Below are 9,468 nucleotides of genomic sequence, written 5' to 3' on the forward strand. Positions count from 1 at the left end.
CTGGATGGTACTATTAGGAAAGTTGGAATGTTTAAGAAAGTATAATGTAAAAAAAAGTCCTATCTCCTTTATTTAGATGTTTATGGCGAGGGAATACCTTCCCCTAACTAGCATTATAAAACGGAAACTATAGAAGAAGTCCTAGTAGAAGCCATTAAGGCACATAAGAATAGAGGGATTGCCATAAAAGTTTGTAGGGGAATTGGTATGTGAGACGGACATTATGTGAACTGACTCTGTCTGTCTTACTGATGTATTATGGGGATGGAAATGTATGTGAATGGGAACCTTTGCCCTGCCCAACAATGTAAAACAGAAGGCATGTAAATCCGCCCTTCAAGCCACATTAATTGGACATGCTAAATGGGGAGCAGCGCAATGGCCTGAGTCTACCCAGTGCGTTATAGAATCTCATAGGGACAGCACTCTGCAATGGTCTTTGTGGGGCAGACACTGTGCCTCGCAACAAGAGCCTCTGAGTGCCTCCCAGGGAAAGTACTGTGATTTTGGACAAGATCATTTCCATTTGAGGGGCATTGACTACCCTGCCAACCAACACTATTAATGGAAAATTCCACTGTGCCTGAGGGACATAATGCATGAAACCTGAAATGCCTATGATTCAACTGTCAGATGAACAGTTGAATGGGGAAGGCGGTGCCCAGAAGTATCCCATAATTAAATGGACACGGTTTGTGTGAGCCCGTGCTGCCTGGGAAGGGCAAGGAGGAACTACAGGAGAGCCAGGGCGCTTCCTCCCCTGGGACTGACTGCAGCAGCAGAGGAGATGCCGAATTCTAATGTCCTGGGGGCTGCTCTGGACAGACCACAAAGAGCTGTTTGGTCTGTGGTTGGCATTCCAAGGTGAAGTGACAGCATCCTGTTTGGAAAACTGCAGTAGTAAGACCAGCAGATGGAAAGACTCTGGCTGAAGAAGTGAAAACAGATCAGCTCCACTGGGATGGATTGCACACTGTTTTCTCATCTGTGACACCAGGACTGAACAGCAGTAAGGTCCTGTGTGTGGGTTGCTGTGACTCCAGGCAGTGGCCAGTGGCCTAGCACATGGTCAGACAGAAAAATGGAAACCTGCTAAAGGGATGCCCATTGGGGCACAGCCCTAAGGAATTCTGAGGGTGCCTGAAGCAGGACATGCCAGTGCCCATCGAAAGAGCTCCTTTCCAGTCCTCTCGCCAGGTGTCCTCATGGGAGTGACATCGTCTTTAAACCCTGCATGGCAATCCCTGACGCACCGCCGTGATGCCCAGTGAGGACAGGGCGTCCTGTTAGTCCAACCACTTCCTTAAGATCATCCAACTCCTGGATGATTATCCAAAATGCTTCATTGTGGAGCAGACAGTGTGGGCTCCAGGCAGATGCAGCAGATCCGCATGTCCCTCCGCGGGAGGCTGGGGTGCTGATGGGCAAGAACACCATGAGGCGCCAGGCCATCCGAGGACACCTGGAAAACAGCCCAGCTCTGGAGAAACTGCTGCCTCACATCCGGGGGAATGTGGGCTTTGTGTTCACCAAGGAGGACCTCACTGAGATCAGGGACATGCTGCTGGCCAATAAGGTGCCAGCTGCTGCCCGTGCTGGTGCCATTGCCCCGTGTGAAGTCACTGTGCCAGCCCAGAACACTGGTCTGGGGCCAGAGAAGACCTCCTCCTTCCAGGCTCTAGGCATCACCACTAAAATCTCCAGGGGCACCATTGAAATCCTGAGGGATGAACAGCTGATTAAGACTGGAGACAAAGTGGGAGCCAGCGAAGCCACACTGCTGAACAAGCTGAACATCTCCCCCTTCTCCTCTGGGCTGACCATCCAGCAGGTGTTTGACAGTGGCAGCACCTACAACCCGGAAGTGCTTGACATCACAGAGGAAACTGCATTCCCGCTGCCTGGAGGGTGTCCGCAGTGTTGCCAGCGTACGCCTTCACATTGGTGACCCAACAGTTGCATCAGTACCCCATTCTATTATCAATGGGTATAAGCGAGATCTGGCTTTGTCTGTGGAGACTGATTACACCTTCCCACTTGCGGAAAAGGTCAGGGCCTTCCTGGCTGATCCATCTGCTTTTGTGGCTGCTGCCCCTGTGGCCGCTGCCACCACTGCTGCTCCTGCTGCTGCTGCAGCCCCAGCCAAGGTTGAAGCAAAGGAAGAGTCAGAGGAATTGGACGAGGATATGGGATTTGCTCTCTTTGATTAATTACCAAAAAGCAACCAGTTCAGCCAACTCTATTTGAGAAACAAGGAAATAAAGCTTACTTCTCTTAAAAAAAAAAAAAAAAAAAAAAAGCTCCTTTCCAGGTTTGGGAGGACATGGGAATCAACAAGCAAATAGCCCATGTGTTTGGCTGAGATGGCCACAGGGTCCACCCATGAATAGACATGAGGCCACTGCAGCAATGCAGAGATGGACTGCGTGTAGTCTGCTTGTACCCTCTGCGGCACAAATGCCAAGAAAACTGTTGTGTCTGCGAGTAAAAGGGACAGAGGCTGCAAATGACTCTGAGGAAGATTCCCCGGGGGAGAGCTCTGAGCTTCCCTGGCAAGTCAGACTGACTTTGGTAGCCGTGAGGCCCTCTAAACAGATCTTAACAGGAATGGACAGTGGCTCTGGGCTGTGCTTTGCTTACCAGATGGTAGATGAAATGCTGATATGCTGAAAGAACGTGAACACAAGGTATTGTACCACGCTGGATGGCTGAGCGTCATTTCTTCAGACCAGAAATCACACTTTAAAGCCAATAGTGTCCAAGAGTGACAGAAGGAGATGCTTCTCAGTACTGCACAGAGAATTGAAAGAGGCCATGTAACATTGTTTGTCTAAAACGGGGGGAGACAAAGCCTGAAGGGCTGGCTTGCATGCCTTCCCCAGTGTGTGCACACACTCTACATGGACATGAGTGGCTAAAGGAGTGTTCCCACCAGGTTAATCTGTTTCTCTGGAGGATCTGGGAAGAGGGGTGGGGAAGGGTGTTGGAAATCTATTTTTTTCATGTCTTCTAATTTTTGTTTTCCTACCTGATGCATTGGTCACAGGATCAGGGCTGAAACTACAAGGGCTCTAAACAGGGATGATGGCTAAGCAAGAAACTCTCACTGTGTTATGAACATTTCTGTCACAGTTCCTAAGGGCTGAAATGGACAGCTTTTGCCTTCAAGTCATCTTACACAATTAGGATTCACAGAGAACTCAGCTCTATTTTCTGGTGGTCAAAAGAGCTCACTCTTCTGCCCTGTGTAATCTTTCCAAGTCAGATCAGGAATGGACTGAGGGGGAGGCACTTGCTGGACCAGTATTGCTGTCAGCATTCTGGACTAGCACAGAGGCTGAACCTGATGTCACTTCCCAAAGTGGAAAAGGGGGTTAGAGATAAATGGTAATGGACACAACGTTGCCCTTTCCCACATACCTGATGCCCTGCGAATCTCACCCTTCTGGCTGCTCGTGACAACATTATTTAACAATTAATTGGGGATCTGGAAAGACCTATTTCCCAGATACCTGAACCATTGTAGCCATTTAATGGAACCCAAGGAGGGGTTGTGGGAAGCTCTGGTTCTTAGCCAATCTGTCAGAAGCACAGATGAGGATCTGGATTTCAATTGGAGTTGTGAGCATCCCATCTGTACCCAATCTGTAAGAAGCACAGGTAGCCAGGGCACATGGCCGACACTGCAGCACAGGGGAAAGCAAAGCAATAGGATATATGTAAATATTCCATTTTCTTGGTTAGTGTTACTAAATTATAAAAATGATTATTAAAAAAAAGTGCTGGTTCTTTCTTTGATGCTGAACCAAGCTCACATTTGGGTCTGTCTGAGCCTCGGCCATTAGCCTTAAAGCTGCCCAAAGGAGGAAGTGATGCAGGGCAACAGGAAGTACCTCTAAGACCTCTGGTCACCAAGAAGGTAGTCAATGTGGGGAAGGGCAAAACCAAGAAACTATTAAAACCAGAGGTAGAGTATAAAGGAGTTGATTCATTTTGTAGAATGGTATCACCAGCTTTCTGAGAAACCTTCAGGGAAATGAATTATGAGTATAAATAATTGGGGGTGGGGTGGGAGGGATATGTCTTTAGGGTTGACTTCCACAGAATGTAACTGGAATAGTATAGGAATAGATAATGTATATGAAAGGGGACACTTCCTCTACCTAACATTGAAACCAAAACCTGTAGAAGTCCTAATGGAGGCCACAGTAAGGGTCATATTCATTTATGGAATCGTGGATAAAGTTTGGAGGGGAATTGGTATGTGAAACAGACATTATGTGAACTGACTCTGTCGGTCTTACTGATGTATTATGGGGATGGAAATGTATGTGGATGGGAACCTTTGCCCTTCCCAGTGTTGTAAAACAGAAGGCATGTAAATCCGCCCTTCAAGCCACATTAATTGGACGTGCTAAATGGGGAGCAGTGCGATGGCCTGAGCCAACGCATGTGGTGCAGAAGCCGGGGTGCTGGTAGGGACCATTCTCTCTGCAATAGTTCTTTATGGGGCAGACCCTGTGCCTCACACCAAGAGCCTCTGAGTGCCTCCCAGGGACAACAATTCCAACTCCGGACATGAGAATTCCCATTTGAGGGGCACTGACTACCTTGCCATCTGGCACTATTATAATTGCAGCTTATACTTCTGGGTGGTGCCCTGAAGGATCCCATAATAAAATGGACACGGTTTGTGTGAGCCCGTGCTGCCAGGGAAGGGCAAGGAGGAACTACAGGAGAGCCAGGGCGCTTCCTCCCCTGGGACTGACTCTGCAGCAGCAGAGGAGATGCCGAATTCTAATGTCCTGGGGGCTGCTCTGGACAGACCACAAAGAGCTGTTTGGTCTGTGGTTGGCATTCCAAGGTGAAGTGACAGCATCCTGTTTGGAAAGTTGCTGTAGTAAGACCAGCAGATGGAAAGACTCTGGCTGAAGAAGTGAAAACAGATCAGCTCCACTGGGATGAATTGCACACTGTTTTCTCATCTGTGACACCAGGACTGAACAGCAGTAAGGTCCAGTGTGTGGGTTGCTATGACTCCTGGCATTGGCCAGTGGCCTAGCACATGGTCAGTCAGAACAATGGAAACCTGCTAAAGGGATGCCCATTGGGGCACAGCCCTAAGGAGTTCTGAGGGTGCCTGAAGCAGGACATGCCAGTGCCCATCGAAAGAGCTCCTTTCCAGGTTTGGAAGGAGATGGGAATCAACAAGCAAATAGTCCATGTGTTTGGCTGAGATGGCCACTGGGTCCACCCATGAATGGACATGGGGCCACTGCAGCAATGAAGAGATGGACTGCGTGCAGATAGTCTCCTTGTACCCTCTGAGGCACAAATGCCAAGAAAACTGCTGTGTCTGCCAGCAAAAGGGACTGAGACTGCAAATGGCTGAGGAAGATTCCCTGGGGGAGAGCTCTGAGCTTCCCTAGCAAGTCAGGCTGACTTTGGTAGCCCTGAGGCCCAAACAGATCTTAACAGGAATGGACAGTGGCTCTGGGCTGTTCTTTGCTTACCAAATGGTAGATGAAATGCTCATATGCTGAAAGAACGTGAACACAAGGTATTGTACCACGCTGGATGGCTGAGCGTCATTTCTTCCGACCAAAACTCACACTTTAGAGCCAATAGTGTCCAACAGGGACAGAAAGAGACCCTTCTCAGTACTACACAGAGAATTCAAAGAGGCCATGTAACATTGTTTGTCTAAAACGGGGGGAGACAAAGCCTGAAGGGCTGGCTTACATGCCTTCCCCAGTGTGTGCACACACTCTACATGGACATGAGTGGCTAAAGGAGTGTTCCCACCAGGTTAATCTGTTTCTCTGGAGGATCTGGGAAGAGGGGTGGGGAAGGGTGTTGGAAATCTATTTTTTTCATGTCTCCTACTTTGTTTTTCTAACCTGATGCATTGGTCACAGGATCAGGGCTGAAACTACAGGGTCTCTAAACTGATTTTGGCTAAGCAAGAAACAATAAAAGATAATTGGAAAGAAAAAAAAATAATAGCTAAGGATAAAGGGATGATAAGTGGGTTACATGCTAAGGGTAATACAATATTACAGTAGCACCTTGAAACAGGTTTAGGGGAAGAGACGATATTGTCTCTTAGATTAGGTATTACAGATGCTGATAGATTGAAGCCGTATTTTTGCTGAGACCATTCCTGCTTTGATACCTAACAAGATCAAATGGAAGCTGGCAAATCTGATTGGCCTCATCCTGGTCTCCCTTTCATATTATATGATGTTGACACAGATAGTTAATAACTGAAATTCTGGTAACGTCACAGTTCCCTTTGACTTCTATGATTATTTTGCTCTGTTTGAAAACCAGGGGGTGAACTGCGATACAGTGATTTTATAAGAAAAATATATTTGATCATTCAAATGACCAAAATATATTTCTTATGTCTATTTGGTCTTCATTCAGAATTCCTGGCTTGCAGCTTCCAGAACTCTCTGAATTTCCTAAGAGTTAAAAGTGTGTGTGGGGGGCTGGGGGGAGCAGGGGAAGCCTCCTCTTATGTTAATGTGTGACTTTTGAAAGCATCTGAGAATGGGGTCTAGTTGCCAGGAGAACCAACCTTGTGATTGGAGGGTTGGAACTTTAGGTCCCACTCCCTGACCTCCATGTAGAGAGGGGTAAAGGGCTAGAAGTTGAATCAATTACCAGTGGCCAATGATTGATTAATGATGCCTATGCAATGAAGCCTCCATAAAAATCCAATAGGATGAAATTCAGGCAGTTTCTGGATTGGTGAACACACAGATGTGGGGAGAATCATGTACCTAGAGAGGACACAGAAGCTCCGGCTTCTTTCCACATACCTTGTTTGCCCTATGTATCTCTTCCATCTTGCTGTCCTGAGTTACATCCTTTTACAGTAAAAGACCTCATAAGAAACACGTTTCTCTGAGCACTGTGAGCCGTTCTAGCAAATTAATAGACCCCCAAGGAGGAGGTGTGTGGAAACCTGATTTATAGACAATCTCTCAGAAGTATAGGTGACAATCTGGACTTCCAGTTGGCATTCTGAGTTGGAGTAGCTCACTGGAACCACCAATCTATAGCCAGGCAAGTACAGGTATTTTGGGTTGGTAGCTGACATCTGAAGAGTGTGTGTGTGTGTGTGTGTGTGAGAGAGAGATGGGGGCAGTATTGTAGGACTGAACCCTTAACCTGTGGAATTTGAGGTTATCTCCAGGTAGATAGTGTCAGAATTCAGTTGAATTATTGGACACCCTGCTGGTGTCCGAGAATTCTTTGTTGGTATGATAGGAACCCTCCCCGCAACCTTCATGTTGGAATGGGGTCCAAGAACCCTTTTAATATAGAAACATAATAATTCTTGTTAGTTCATAAACTCAGTTTGGGGCTTAATAAGTTTGTGTTGTTTTCTATGTCATCAATTTTACTGCTTCCATTGCTTTTGAGTTGGTTGCGTTCTGTCAGCAACTGTGTTAAATTGCTTGTCATCCTCTGGCTTCAATGCTCAGACCTACACTTTCATTAGAATCCCTTCTTATCTCCCACTGCATTCTTTGCTAGTCTTTCATATGTGTGCTTCAAATCACTAACTCCTGTTTCCAAAAGTTTCAAATAGAGTCTTGGCCACTAGTATTTTGAATTTCTCAGCATTTTTGTCAGTTTATCCTCTTCGTATTTTTGTCCTCATCCCAATTTTGGCCTCTCATTATTGGTCTAAGCCCTTGCTTCTTAGAGGGCCTATCTTCTTTGGTAATACTGAGCTCATAACTATTTCTATGTTTCAATTTTGAATATTATTTTTAGAGGTATACTTAGTCTCTGCTTTTCTCCTAATTTTTTTTTTTTTATTGGAAGGGGCTTATGTTTTCAAAAATTTTTTTAGCCTAGGGACATTTTTATCTAGGTTTCTTGTTCTGCCAACAAGTAGGGTGGGTAGACTGCTTTTGTTCCCTCTAATTGCTGCCATGCAAGCTGGCAAAGTTCTGCCTCTAGGCCCAAAATCGACCTCCTTCAACTTGAAATGCCCATGTCTTTTCATTTAATGTTGGCCTGATCCACTGAAACTGAAACTAAATTCAACATATTTAGAGACTTGGGGGGATGAGAAAAGTGGCAGTGATGAAATAAATATCTAAAGAGTATCTATTGCAAAAATTCAGGTTAGGACATCTTGACCATAATCATTATCATAGAACTCGCATTATTGTCAAAGTAAACTGCATCCAGTCCACAAGTGCCATAATATAGCCACTGACAACTATAGAATCACAGAATGTTACAACTGAAAAGTTATCGTTCAGACCAAGCTGAACATTTTCTAAAATCAGAACCCCAAACTCAGTGATTTTTCCCCCTTGGTAGGTCACTATTCCTTAAGGTTCAGGAATCGGGACACTAGGCTAGGAAAACATAAAATGTTCACAGATGATTGGACAAAGGCAAGTGGTAACTAAGGGTAAAGACAGACTGAATACAGTCTGAAAAGAAAGAACCAGTTTTCTAGGCCCTACAAAGATTCTTTCAATAATGTCTGAGTGGATGTTATTATGTTAGGAAGTGAGCATGTGACCAGACAGCTCCAGGTAGATGAGGATCAAAGATTCTGACAGTTGAAAATGGAGATTTGTAATTGAACTCTCACCTGGGATTTGGTATTAGTTAATAAGATAAAATTGACAAAGCAGGAAAAAAGAGGGCAGGTGTGTTGTTTTTATTGGACAGATTCATATCTTAAATCCATCACTTCAGGAATTATCTAAGCTCAGTTTCTTCAGTAAAATAACAAAAGTGAAACACTTCCTTCACCATCCAGTTCTGATGAATGAAATTATGTATGTAATGAAAATTTGCAAATCTACTTGCCATCATCTCAGTAAACTAGTAAAGGATCATTTTATTTTCAAAAACATAGCTAAAGGTATCAACCTTCAAGAGAATGTTTATTGCCACTGTATTAACCATATTTATATTTTTATGAATAAGTACAAAATGTAGTGTTTTGTTAATTAGCTACTAGAGGGAACACTTTTAATCTGACAATGGAGACACTACTTCCACCTAGTGGCAAATTATCTAAATTGCAGTATCGGGTCTAGAAATGCAAACATTTTAATTCAAATATTATTTAGTTTAGAGAAAATATTTTTTTTATATCTTGTACATTTCACTATTAACTTTGAGGCAAAAAATGTAAGCATTATTGAAAAACTAAGCTGTAATTAAAATGGTTTAGAAATTAAAACTATTCAATATTATTTATTAAAAATCAAAAGTGACTGCCTTTTGCTTTATATCTTTATAATGCCAGGCTATGTGAAACTATAAAAAAAAATCCTTTATTTTATGCTATGAATGCAGGCAAGCTGTGTATTTGCTTGCTCCTACTCAAAGGAAAATAACTTGATGTCATCATGCACTTCAAAAAGTATGGTCACTAGAAGCTTCAAGTAAAAGAAACATTTTTGTTATTAACGACAAACT

At 44.3% G+C, this 9,468-nt stretch overlaps 1 pseudogene; it reads left to right on the plus strand.

The window, feature by feature from the left end:
- Positions 1-1,245: 1,245 nt before the first annotated feature.
- LOC118658301 lies at positions 1,246-2,225 on the plus strand (annotated as a pseudogene).
- The last annotated feature ends 7,243 nt before the right edge of the window (positions 2,226-9,468 follow it).

Source organism: Myotis myotis, unplaced genomic scaffold (genome assembly GCF_014108235.1).
Source record: "Myotis myotis isolate mMyoMyo1 unplaced genomic scaffold, mMyoMyo1.p scaffold_m19_p_6, whole genome shotgun sequence".
Classification (NCBI taxonomy): domain Eukaryota; kingdom Metazoa; phylum Chordata; class Mammalia; order Chiroptera; family Vespertilionidae; genus Myotis; species Myotis myotis.